The sequence below is a fragment of the Erpetoichthys calabaricus genome, chromosome 2 (genome assembly GCF_900747795.2).
Source record: "Erpetoichthys calabaricus chromosome 2, fErpCal1.3, whole genome shotgun sequence".
Classification (NCBI taxonomy): Eukaryota; Metazoa; Chordata; class Cladistia; order Polypteriformes; family Polypteridae; genus Erpetoichthys; species Erpetoichthys calabaricus.
The window spans coordinates 127266880-127280419 of NC_041395.2; the positions used below are offsets into that span (position 1 = coordinate 127266880).

Below are 13540 nucleotides of genomic sequence, written 5' to 3' on the forward strand. Positions count from 1 at the left end.
GTGGAGAACTCCATCTCCGATGGAGCCCTGTGGGTATCTGAGGCATCACAGTCACCCAGGGGAGCAGCCACCAAGTGGTCTGGCGGAGGTACTGTGCAGCCCATGCTTGCTCACCTGCATTTTAGTTTTAAGAGGAGGAATAGTGTAGGTGAGCGTTAGTAACAGTTTATAAACATCATATTATATTTGTTTACTAATGACTAACCACAGAGATGCAGTATGTACAGCTAATCAGCATCTCTATTCAGGGTATGCTAAACTGAAGTAGTGACTCTTCAACTGGAATTTACAAGCTGAGAATGAAGGGGCACCTTTTATAGTAACAGGCAGACAATTCTACAGCTTCAGGGCCCTGTAACTGAAAGCTTGACCTCCCACTGTTATATTATTAGTCCTTGAAATCATAAGCAGATTGGCATCTTGAGATCTTAATGTGCGCTCTGATTTGTAAGTAAAGATAAGTTCAGATAAGTAACCAGGGACTTGGCCATTTAAGGCTTTATATGTTTAAAGGAGGATTTTGAAATCTGCCCTAAAGTTAACTGGGAACCAATGTAAGGATTTAAGAACTGGAGTTATTTGTTCATATTTTCTTATTCTTGTAATAATGTTTGTGGCAGCATTTGGAATTAACTGAAAGCTGTATAAAGAACAATTTGAACAGCCAGTGTACACCTCACTACAGTAGTCAATCATACTAGACATAAATGCATGTACAACGCATGTAAAGCTCTGACTGCTGTACCAGTTTTCAGGGTGATTTTGCAAACATGTTAACTCTTACTTGTAAACAAGACCTATGTGAACTGCTCCATTTAGGATAGCAGATTCTCTCTTCCTTACATGTAGGGAACATGCTACTCTTGCCAAAGAGGATCATGACTCAGACTATGAGGTACTCGTTTTTATTCTGATTGTGTAACATTTAGCTTGGAGCTGCTTCAACATATATCAGAGATCACATTTGGTTAAGGTCATGACAAGAGCATTATCCATAAACAATATGGATATTCCGCAAGCCTTCCCTGTGCTTTTCTTAACATCCAAATCACGAACAGGCGAGAAGATGAGTTATGTCCCTTGGCCATATCAAACAGACATAATGTTAAGTTTGCATGAACAATTCTTTGCTTCCATAATGAAGGTACCTTCATTCAAGAAGGAATACGGTCCATAAATCAACCCAAGTCTCTCCCTTTTTAAAAATGTAGTCCACAACCACCTAAGTCTATGTCAGTCACAAAGGCACTGGCCCCAGATTATAAACACTACTAAAGTACTCTGAACTTTCAACATTTGTGCTTGGATCTTATTCAGCCCGTAGCTTTGCTGCTGCAGATGTTTTCAACCACCACAACAAACAAGTAGATATTTGTTATTTTCTGGACTGATGCATTGTTTTGGTGATACTTCGAGTCACTTTCTGTGTCATGATATTAGACTTCTTATTTTTATGTAGCAGTAACATTCATTTAAAAGGACTTGGGAATCAAATGTTCATGAATACCAAAGCACGTAATATATAAGCATTAAACTCCCATGTATCCAAAAGATGCAAGTATTAAACTGTAATTGCTGTGTCATAGTATCACTAAGTGTTTATCAGTGAGGTAAATAAAATTAAAACACTGGGATCCAAGAAAATGATTATTACCATAACTACAGCAGAGACATGCTGTACATAGATAAATAACACTGGCCATGTAATGAACAGTAAACATTTTTGTTTCTGTTTAAGCATTTTCCTTACATTAATATTACTGAAAGAGAAAAGTGTAAGGCAAAATTTTAATAACTAGTGAAACACGTGGACCTACGGCTCTTAAATAAAATGCAAATAGAAAGCAAGTTAAAGATAAAAACCTGTTGATATTTCTTATGACTTCCACCACCTACCCACTTTAGAGACACAGACCTTAAGCCTCACAATTGAGGTCTGCCTGACAGAAAGTCCATTATCCAGGACACCAAAGGCTCATCCACCTGCACATCCTGGAGCTTACCCATTAACAGAAATGGCTGGATGGTATTGAAGGCAGTAGAGGAATCAAGAACACAATCCTCAGAGTGCTGCTATCTTTCTTCTGATCGAAATGTAGTGTAGCTGGAGCTTATAGATAATTGTATCTTCCACCCCAATCTTTGCCCAATATGTATACTGTAGTAGATGCAATTGTTCGTTTACAAGAGGACTCATACAATACAGGTCTTGTGGTTACTCAAAATCTGCTTGGTGAGAGTAAGTGTGGTTATGTACTGTACTGTATGTAAGTGTGACCTGTGTTAGAAACACATCCTGTCTAGGGCTGCTTTCTGCCTTTCACCCGATAATAATAAGAATGAATGAATAAATGCATGATGGGAAATTCAGTAGTGTTTTATATTTGGTATTTGAAGGATCATTCAATTTTGCCAAATGGTGAACTGATATTTGCAACCTCTGATAACATCAAGGTTTGTTATGAATAACAAGTGTTGCGCTTTCAGTAGGCAATCTGATTGGAAGGATTCTTGGAGTTTCGATTTTATAGCTCATTGACTATGGCAGGTTTATACAAAACTATAATTTCATGTCTATCTAAGTTTGTTAGTTTATCTATTTCCAAATCATTCTTCAATGTACCTCAGCATGTTCTTGTTACCATTCAATACACATATGTGTTTGTTAATTTGCTCCTCTGGCTCACTTGGCTCATTTGATCACAACCTCATTAATCTGAATCAGATATGCTGTTTGTAGAGATTAAAACATACATGGAATAGCTGAATTGCCACAAAGAGAGGGTTTGGAACCAAATCTGTATTGTCTTAGCCATGTCATAAAATATTAATTAGCTTTTGGAAAATACAAAACATTCTCCTTAGTTTTGCTCAAATGAATGTTTATCCATATTTATTGTAATGTTAGACAAATTATTAAAAAGGTGGTGCAGTTAATTAGCACTTTGCTTTGCAACCCCAGGGCACTGGAGTCACATACCAGTTAGCATGTGCAGTGTGGAATGGTCGCTACATGTAACTCCATTCAGTTATGTTTCCTCTTACAGCCCAAAGACATGCAGGTTCAACAGAATGACATCCTCCTTATATGTGTGCACAGCTTCTCGCCAAGCTTGATTTCTGTCATACAGGTGATATACTAGGAAAAGGTGTCTTGCACCAGTGATCCTGAATTATAAAATAAGCAGGTTTATAAAAATAAAAATTAATTAATAATTTGCCCTGACAAATCAGAAAAAAAGAGTTCTATAGAAATATAGTCTTAATGGCATTGTAAAAAGCAGATCAATTAAATTTTACACACAAAGCAAAACACAAGTAAGTAACTTCAAAACTAATAATGAGTCAGTGTAAATATTCTGCTTTCAAGAAATGTTCTTATCCCCCTGGACTACTGTTCCTTTTTAAATAAAGTGGAATTTAATTCCAGAAGAAATGAGTAACAACATCACTTCCATACACTTCTGTTCTTAATTCCTTTAAGTAATAAACAAAGACCTTTTGCCCTTTACAGGAAACATATACCTATAATGGACCCTAGGTGTGCTTTCTGGAGTTACAGGCACAGTCAGGGAGCCACATAATTAGAATTTTCAACTGCATCTCATAGCATAGCCATACTATAAACTAAACATGATGAAAAAATGTTACAAACTTGCAGACATTAACCTGAAGATTAATGATGTACTTTACTGGGGAATCTGAACTTATGACCTATTTTCTTTTATGTGCTCAGTTAACAGGGAAAAAACTCCTCTCACAATTTACAAGAATTCTATACACAAATATCTTTAGTTTCTTCTTCATGAGAAGTATGTTTATATTCTGTAAATCTAGCAAAAGGTACTTTTTTAACTTACATTTTGAAGCAGACTGCATCTATAGGGAAAATGACAAATATTCTAGAAAAGTGTATAACATTTAACTAGATTATATAAAGGGGAATCCTGATAAAGACATACAGAAAAGACCAACCTAGTTAAATAAAACTTTGGCCAAAAAGAAAACAGTAAGTACCATTTCTTTTTAAAAATGTTTACTTCTTAATTCAAAGAGCATTAGAAACAAAACACATGACCTTGCGGTAACAGTATTAGTCTGGGATGATGATACTGTACGAGTTGCAGAGTTGTGGATAAATGAGAGTGATGGAGAGGAATATAATGTTAATGGCTATATACCTTTAAAAAAGACAGACAAGAAAAGAAAGCAGGGGCCATTGCACTATATGTAAAAAGTAATATTCAAGCAAATAAGACAAAAAACAGCAAAATCACTGTTGACTGAGCTACCAAGGAAAAATCCTAGAGATCTGATGATCGGAGTTTGCTACCGGCCACCAAATGCTGATATTCTGAATAATAGGTATTTAATCTAACTGGACGTACATTACATGCAGTAAAGAAGATGTAGTGATTATGGGTGATTTTATTGAACATCGAAACAAAACATATTTTGTGAAAAGCAAACTTAATGTGGATGAGAAAAACGCAAAACAGGGAAGGAAAAACTTTGCAGTTATTAATGATAGATGGTGTCACTTTATAGATATCCTGATTCAGGTGAAAAAAAACAACAAAATTAAAACACTAAAGAAATTGCTAAATAAAGACATCATTTAAAAGAATAAAAATGACACTACAAAAACGGCACAAGAAAATTAAAAAGCAGCCAAATTATTCTGACTTAGAAGAAAAATAAGACATTACAGCAATGGAACAAAAAAGCACTTGAAGGGTCTAAATATAAAACTGAAAAAAGAATTGCTAGAAAAGCCAAAACTAACTACCACCTCCAGTGAAAAACAAAACTGTAAAAGAGAATTTAAGAAACTTTAGACATGAGAATGAGAAATCATTGAAAATAAAAAAAACAAACAACAAATGAATGGAATACAGTAAATATTTTACTGAAGTATGTGTAAAAGAACAAATAAATGCATGCCTTTGGAAGATGTGAAAATAGGCTATGAGTTTACAAATATTAAAATTAAAGATTCATACTGTATGTTCTTTAGACCCTTGATAGGTTGAAGATCTGCGTCCCAGAACAATGTGTTCCCCCAGTATGCTGGGTGGAAATGCAATTTGGACACATGCGGGACTGAAAGGGAGTTGTAGTGCTGTTGGACTGGTGTGCTGAGGTCCTTAGGTATTGCTGGAGGGAGTTGCGGTGAGAAACTTCCATTTGACCCAAAAGTGCTTCTTGGAGGCAGTGTTGTTGCGCCTGAAGAACTCTCAGGTTTTGTCTGAAAATGAGCTCAGGCAATTGAGAGTTTGGTGAAAAATAAAACAAAGCTCACCTGGTGTGGAGATGAATAAGAAAAGCTAGAAGAAAATGTAATTGGATTTGAGTGTAATATAAAAAAGAAAGTTGTTTAATAATAATAAAAAAGAAAAGAGTCTAGTTTTGAACCACAACTTGTGCCATATAGTTTTGGTCTGGGTTTGAGGTCACCTGTTAGTGTCCACAAACTCCAATGTACAAGAAGGAAAACAAAATTGATTCTGGTAGTTCCAGATCTATAACTATTATTTAAGTCTCATGCAAAATTATGCAAATAAATTAGAAAAGTACCCATTTGAAAATAATACAATAAATAACAGCTAGCATGGGTTTATGAAATGATGATCCTGCCAAATAAATCTATTAGACTTTTTGAGCACACTACATTAGATGACAAGAGTAAAGCATAATTTACTAAGACTTTTGAAAACCCTTTGAAACCCTACCACACTGAAGATTCATTATGAGATTGTGACTATTAGCTTCAGTGGTAATCTACAAAACTGGTAGCTGTAAAGAGGAGAGGAGCAGCGAATTGTTTATGAGACATAATTCAGGTCTTTACATCTCTCAAAGACATCAATAAAGTGGATCTATCAGAATTATTTAAAGTAAATGGAGAAATATGCAGTCAGGTACACTGGTGGAAATTAAGGGGAAGTCAGGAAGCATCTTTTCACTCAAAGACTTGGGGAAATCTAAAATAAACGAAATTCATGTAGCTGAAATAGAAACCTTGATGACCTCTAAAAACAATCTAGATGAGGTATTGTAGTAACTATTAGCTAAACAAACAAGCTTGATAATAATAATTCTTTGCATTTATATAGCGCTTTTCTCACTACTCAAAGCACTTAGCAATTGCAGGTTAAGGGCCTTGCTCAAGGGCCCAACAGAGCAGAGTCCCTTTTGGCATTTTTACGGGATTCGAACCGGCAACCTTCCGATTGCCAGTGCAGATCCCTAGCCTCACAGCCACCACTCCATCTATGATGGACTGAATGACCTTATTTCATTTGTCAAACATCTTATGTGCTCATGTTCTTATGAGAGATTAGTTGACAGATGCACAAAAAAACAGAAAATCCAAATGCCTTTGCTGATGAAGGATAAATAAACCCTAAGCAAATAATTATAAATGGAAGAGGCAATAATATTAATTTATTGATCAGTCCATTTTTCTATACCAGTGTTCTTTCAGTCTAGCTAATCATTCATTTTCTGTAATTCAGGGTTGCAGAAAATTGCAAAAGTGAAGTTACGATGGTTCACACTTTTAATACACCTGAGACAACCTTGTCTTGGGGTAAGAGACCAGACAATTTGGCCTACAGTCAAATATCAGAACAAGGTGGAACAATGTAAATCCTACCCTGCTTGAGAAGCAGTAAACCAGCTGTTGGTCTTTGCAACAATATTTGAGCTGCCATTTAATTTTTCAAGACCTGATTTCACAAGTTTTTTGACATGCAATAACTATGCCCAGATATGCCGTAGTATCTTGTAGGGTGTACAGCAACTGTTTGGAATTCCAGAGCTTCTTCTGTGTGCTATTTGTTCAATTACGTAATTTGAGTATTGTTTACATACTTGGCATTAAGTATTGGGACTCCTTAAGGCAATGCCTTGTCTTATTTCCTGTTTGAGATTTTCATAGATAAAATATCAATATACATTTGAGGCTTGGAGAGCACCTGTACTGCTGAAGGCTGATGTTGTTGATGTTGTAAATGATGATATCAGATATGCACTGGACATTTTCCCAGTTAAGCATGACATGGCTGGTATATCAATCTATATCTTTAGGTCTTAGTTCATGATCCTCTCACGGAAAAGAATATCTAGCCCCCAGTTTACCTAGAAATCTTACTCGGAGGGCTGGCAGACCTATAAATCTTACTCAGAGGAGTGAAAGTGCTTAAGAAATTATATCTCACATTTGGCCCAAAACATCCTGGGAATCTCCAAGAATCAGCTGAGAACTATAGCTGGTGTTAGAGAGATCAGTTCCTGTATTCATCAAGTGTCTCAGAGCAGATAAATGGTCCTAACTGGCTCAAAAATCTCTAGACTGTTGTAGATTTGGCCCTACTCTTAGGCGTAGGAGTAATGGAATTTTATCAATTTTCCTAATTTAAGAAACTACCCCTAATTTCAACATGATTTAAGAGAGCTTGTGAGCTGCTCTAACTCACTAGAAGCTACGCAAAGATGACATTCAGTCTGATATCAACATGCACATTCTGGGAGATGCTGACTGTTTTAGAAATGCTGGATAACAATGAACTCATAAAAAGATATCGATCTGACACTGACAGAGATAGAACAATATTTGTAAGAAATCTTGTTCATTATGTGATCGATCCAACTATATGGTGAAGCCATGCACTGTCAGACGAAACAAAGTGTTTATAACATTTTGGTCACAAGGAAAGTGCAGCTTTGCAATAGTGATAATCTGTGTATGTCTCAACCAACCATTTCTTGAATTTTCACCAAACATTGAACGGCTATATAACATGTGCGGTAATGCGCACATTTATGCATTTCCCCACTACTCCAAGTGAGTTAATATTAAAGTAAGCTGTATTCATGCAAATCACTATTTTTCCTGTAGTTGCTTGTGCGATTGATGGAGCACATATACAGTAAAGGTCATTGACAAGTGTTGATGAGCACACATACAGTACATACCACTGTATCAATGAGCAGGTAGTTATGAGTGAAAGCTACACTGTAGTAGCCAGCATATTACTCTGAAGATAAGTACAGCTAGATGGATGACTTACAGTGAAATGTCACACAGGTACTCTGAGCTTTCCATTCCAAATACCCCTGGAACATTCATGTTTTATTTTATAAGCCCGAGAAGTCTCAAATAGACAGGCTGAGATATTAGATACAGTAAATAGAGCCTCCCAGAAGATAAGGTTGGATCACTGAGAGGAACACATCACAGCTCAGTGGAAGACAAACGGAACACTGGAAGAGTGACCATGAATTATAGCCACAGCTACTGTAGTTTGAGTGACTGTTACTTTATGAGGCTCTTAAAGTGGGCATAAATGGGAAGTTTGGCTGTGAATCATTCATTTTTAAGTAAACATGGCCATTATTGTGTTTTTTGGTATTTTAATTGGCAATTCCAAATTGGTCATGGGTGAGTGAAAGTGTGGGTGTGCATGTGTAAAAGGGCCCAGTAAGGGACAATGTGCCCAACTAGGGTCACCTACTTCCTTTTATTCAGCGCTGCCAGTATAGGTTTCAGCTCCCTATGACCCTAAGTTAGATTATGTTGGTTTGAGAATGTTGTATTATGTTACAGCGTGTTATGAAATGAACTAGTTTCATTGCCTTGCTTCTATCAACAGGTAATATGAAACTTTGCCACAAACAAGTAGATATCTTAGTTCAGTTAAGTAAATATCTGCAATGCATTTCTAGAATGGTGATCTAATTAATAGGAATACCTAAAAGCTAACTCTGTGGCCCTTGCATACTTAATAGGTGTCCCTTAAGCCTCCATTTCTCTATGTGTAACAAGAAGGCAAAGATCCAGATCATCATCACCTTTATCATCAAGTCCTTCCATGAGAACCCTGAATACAATGAGGACTTATTGAGGTCATTTATGTTAGGTAGAATGCCTAGAGGGGGCTAGGTGGTCTCGTGGCCTGGAACCCCTGCAGATGTTATTTTTTCTCCAGCCGTCTGCAGTTTTTTTTGTTTTTTCTGTCCTCCCTGGCCATCGGACCTTACTTTTTTTCTATGTTAATTAGTGTTCTCTTATTATAATTCTTATTTTCTCTTTCTTCATCATGTAAAGCACTTTGAGCTACATTATTCTTATGAAAATGTGCTATATAAATAAATGTTGTTGTTGTTGTTCTGTATTAATTGATCACCAATTGGTGATTTTATATATTTGTATACATTATTAACCTATGGGAGATATCAGTGATACTTTCTACTGAGAGACCTTTTTCATTAAAGACTTTTTCATAAGGCTAGTGACAGATGGTGGGTCCAACAACAAAAAAAAAACATGTTGTCAGTGCACGTTTCAGTGATATTGAATAATGTGACAGAACCTAGAATGTAAAGAAAATTTCAGCTTGTGGTGGAAATAGAAAGTTTTTTCAACAGAGGAGGGTTCTGATTCAGTGAGGCAAGCATTGTTAGTCTTTTTCTTTCCGTGGATAAACAAGATTTCCATCAATCCCAATAAATCCTTGGGATCTCGACAGAGAGGATGAGGTACACAGAAGGGGTAATGAAAACCACAGTTTGAGGCTGGATTTGGGTTTGGTGGCTAGCGCTTTTATGGTAACTGCTGTGCACAACATGTGTTAACACAGAGCAATATTGTTAACTTTTCCTTAGACCCCTTGTAGTGTGCCATATGTCTTTTGTGATAACAATAGTCAAAATAAAGAGACCATGTAACATATGGGGAATATATTCAATTAGTCTCTTAGAGGATCTGTAGACCAGTTATATATGAGAGCTGTGTTGGAAGGGGAAAGACTTGAAGCCAGAGAGAAAGTAGAGAGAGTGGAGAGAAGGCAGTTGATATGCTGTGATGTGCCCATCATTAAATACCCTGACTAGGAAGTTGGCTAGGTTAAGAACGTGGCTAGGCTAGAAGTTGAACACTGTCTTTTTGATCTGTGATGCAGTAACTCAAACAACTACACTACCATGCCTGCTTGAGATTTGTTAAAATATTATATTGTGCCAGCTCAGAAAATAAAAGATTTTGTGGAGTGAATTAAATCAATTACTATAACTTTAAATTATATTCAGTGAATTAACATAATGCTGGCTCAGAGTTTTAGTGACCCTGCTTTAAACTTTTAGCACTGCAGACTTAAAGCAGAGAAGAGTCTGGCTGAAGACCTCCAGCGCCGACCCCTCAGGATCCTGTGATGTCATTCAGGGACCTGTGGTTGGAGGTCTGAAGTGGAAAATCTTGGAACAGGGCTATGTGTACATGAAAAGGCGAATATGGATGCTCAGCATTAATAAAAAAAATGTCATTACACACTTAAGTATTATTAACTAACAGCTGGTCAATTTCAATAATTAAAGATAATTTATTATTCCTGCATTTGTACCATAGCAGAAGTCTCCTTAAAACTAATTAGATTGGGTATGCGTTTAAACAGCTAGTATCCATAATTACAACATCACAATTTAATATATATAGTATAATATTTCTGTCACACAGTGTTACAGTTTAAAACTTACCTTGTTAAGTTTGACAACTTAATATTTTCATAATATGAATTTAAGAAATGAATGGCAAATGTTCCTACAAAACTTCAACTACAAAACGTGGTAGACCCCTCAGTGGCTGCTCCAGCCCTCAGCACTCTAGTATCATCCCAAGGAAATATTATTGTATTGTAGCAGCCAGCAAATTGAGAACTGTCTGGCTATAGACCTCCAGCAGAGTCTCCTGACTGATATCACTGATGTCACTGAAGCTTTGCAGCCAGGCTATGTTGACAAGATGGCAATCTGAACCAACTATTAACAGGATATTAAGCTTGAGTTTCAGTGACTTTTAATCTTTAACAGTATATTAATCAATTGTGCTAGGGGAAAAAGCTCTTACTTTGTCAATGATTTTGTTCTTAGCTACCCATATCTCTCTGTTGTATTAAAAAAGTTTTCCGTGTCCGTGTTATTCAGCCTTGACCACACCCCCCACACTGCTCGCCCAATCATCATTACTCCTACTGCGCACATCCTATCTTTGTACCACCCCGTGACACTCTTGAGTGTTAACTCGCCCTTCAATGCATTCAGTTATAATGGCAAGGCAGAAAAGCAAATTATCTATTCAAGAATGTTGAATTTTAGATCACAATAGAAAAAGAGTGTCAAGAACTAATAATGAACGTGGAAAAAAAGAAAATGAGCAAAAAAGAGCTGTATATAATAAAAATCAAGTACAAAGAGAATCATCCAATAAACAAAAAAGAGAAAAATATCCTGATCAATATCCAAACAGAAGTGCAAAAAAGCAACGTTTATAGAATGTAAGTTAGAGGATAAAGTAATTCATAATATTGTTTTTGATGAGGCATTAATGTAATTTAATTTTTTATTTATTGTTTATTATGTTTTATGTTATATTTATTTTACTTTTACCTTTTTACTTTTACTTTTTACTATGTTTTACTATTCATTGGTATTTAAAATTGACAGTTGTAGTAAAATATTCAAGTAACAGATTTTCTATGTATCTATCTATAACTAAGGACCAAACCGTCTTCCTTCCACACCCCCCATATTCTTCTATACACTATCTCTATACACTATCTCTTTAAATACAATCGCTTTCTTTGGATGGAGGGGCACCCTGATGGCCTTTGTGTAGCCCAGCTGCGAGATAGTGGATGCTTGGCGCCCACCTCTCAGGGTTGGCGAGCAAAACGAGCAGGGTGCAAGCCCCCTAGTTTAACTTAAACTTTTAATCAGCTTTAAAATTTTTGGCTGATGTAAGCAACTTTTAGTGTATTTCAGTAACTGTTTTGTTTGCAGGTCTGGACTTTGCGAAGTATACAGTTTGTACTGAAAGTTTTTTGTGTTTTCTGTTCTACAATTTGTCACTTGATCTGTCAAACGTTATGTTTTTGCATTTTGTTTCTTTTGTTGTTAGTATTTCCATTAGATCTTAAACTTCAGATGCCCACAGTTACAATACAATACAATACAGTTTATTTTTGTATAGCCCAAAATCACACAGGAAGTGCCGCAATGAGCTTTAACAGGCCCTGCCTCTTGACAGCCCCCCAGCCTTGACTCTCTAAGAAGACAAGGAAAAACTCCCAAAAAAAACCTTGTAGGTAAAAAAATGGAAGAAACCTTGGGAAAGGCAGTTCAAAGAGAGACCCCTTTCCAGGTAGGTTGGGCGTGCAGTGAGTGTCAAAAGAAGGGGGTCAATACAATACAATTGCAGTACAGAGAACAGAACAATTCCTCAATATAGTAAGAAATAAAAAATATAAATTTTAGAAGTACAGAGTAGAATTTAACAGTAGATGATATATCCCATAATAAGATTTGGATTTGTGTAGAGTCCTGGAGACCTCATCCTTCAAGCTGTCTCCCCCATTTGGCCATTCCACGGCTGAAACAGTGCTGGGCCAGCCAATCTGATGAAAGGACCCCTCTTTCCCACGATTCCTGCGATCCTCCATCTGGGATGACTTTTCCTTAGGCAGGCAAAACAACTTGGCAGGTGGGCCGTGGCACCAAGTGCCACATTTGAGTACCGAGAAGAAAAACAGAATAAGTTGAACATTAAATAGTATGTTATTCATGAGCAAGTAAAAATGGAAGTTCAGAGGGTGATAGCAGCAATGTTAAGTAGCAGTCACTGCTCTTTACCTATAGACATAGCAAAGTCCTGTATGGCACACCTTTAGTTTGTAAGAATTTTGGTTAGAGAAATTTAAATTATTGGAATTAATGTCTGTAACATTGTTTAAAAAAATGAGAAACAAATAAGCACGAGGGTAAAACAATAAAAAAATATTGTTTGTAATATTAGTTTATTTACTTACTTTTTCATACTCGATAAGAGGTAACTCGATATATCACTATTTAGGGGTAACCCTCCCCCCCCCCCCAATAGAAAAATGAAATGTCCCAAAATCTCAAAAATGCATGACTGATTTTGATTGAAATTTGGTAATGTTATATAAAACAAAATTAGCCAACCCATGTTTTTTATTTGTTGATACTGTATTTGTCTGTAATACTGCTATATTGAGTGAACTATTCTTAATTACTCCACCTGTTTTTTGTCTCTGTGATTGCACTGAGTAATGGGGCTTGCAGTTCATTTAAATAAATACCACAGAAGAGCAGTACTGAACAACCTTCAGTTGTAATCTTGTAGAAAAATGTGTCTGCTGGCAAGTGAAGAAGACCATGAGCCCTGCTCAGGTAAAAGAGACTGGGTAGCAAGCTGCATGGAAAATGAGCTGTGAAGTGGATGAAGGGAAGTTTGGCAAAACTCAAAAGAGTCATGGTTAGCAAGTTGCTTCCTATAGCAAGCCAGATATTTCTAAATGATTATTTGGCTTGTGATGTAATACTCCGTTTTATTGACTTCTTCTAACTCTTCAGGATGCACTATAAAATGCATACAAATTCAAGCTGGATTGAATTGTTGAGTTTGGTTATGTACACATACTTCAAAGAATGGAGTTACAGGATGGGGAACTTGGTGGTAAAA

General features: G+C 36.4%; 1 protein-coding gene across 1 annotated transcript in view; it reads left to right on the plus strand.

Annotated features, from left to right (window-relative positions):
* The window catches only part of veph1 (ventricular zone expressed PH domain-containing 1), a 234384-nt gene that overhangs the window by 10147 nt on the left and 210697 nt on the right, over positions 1-13540 (plus strand). The window lies entirely within an intron of this gene.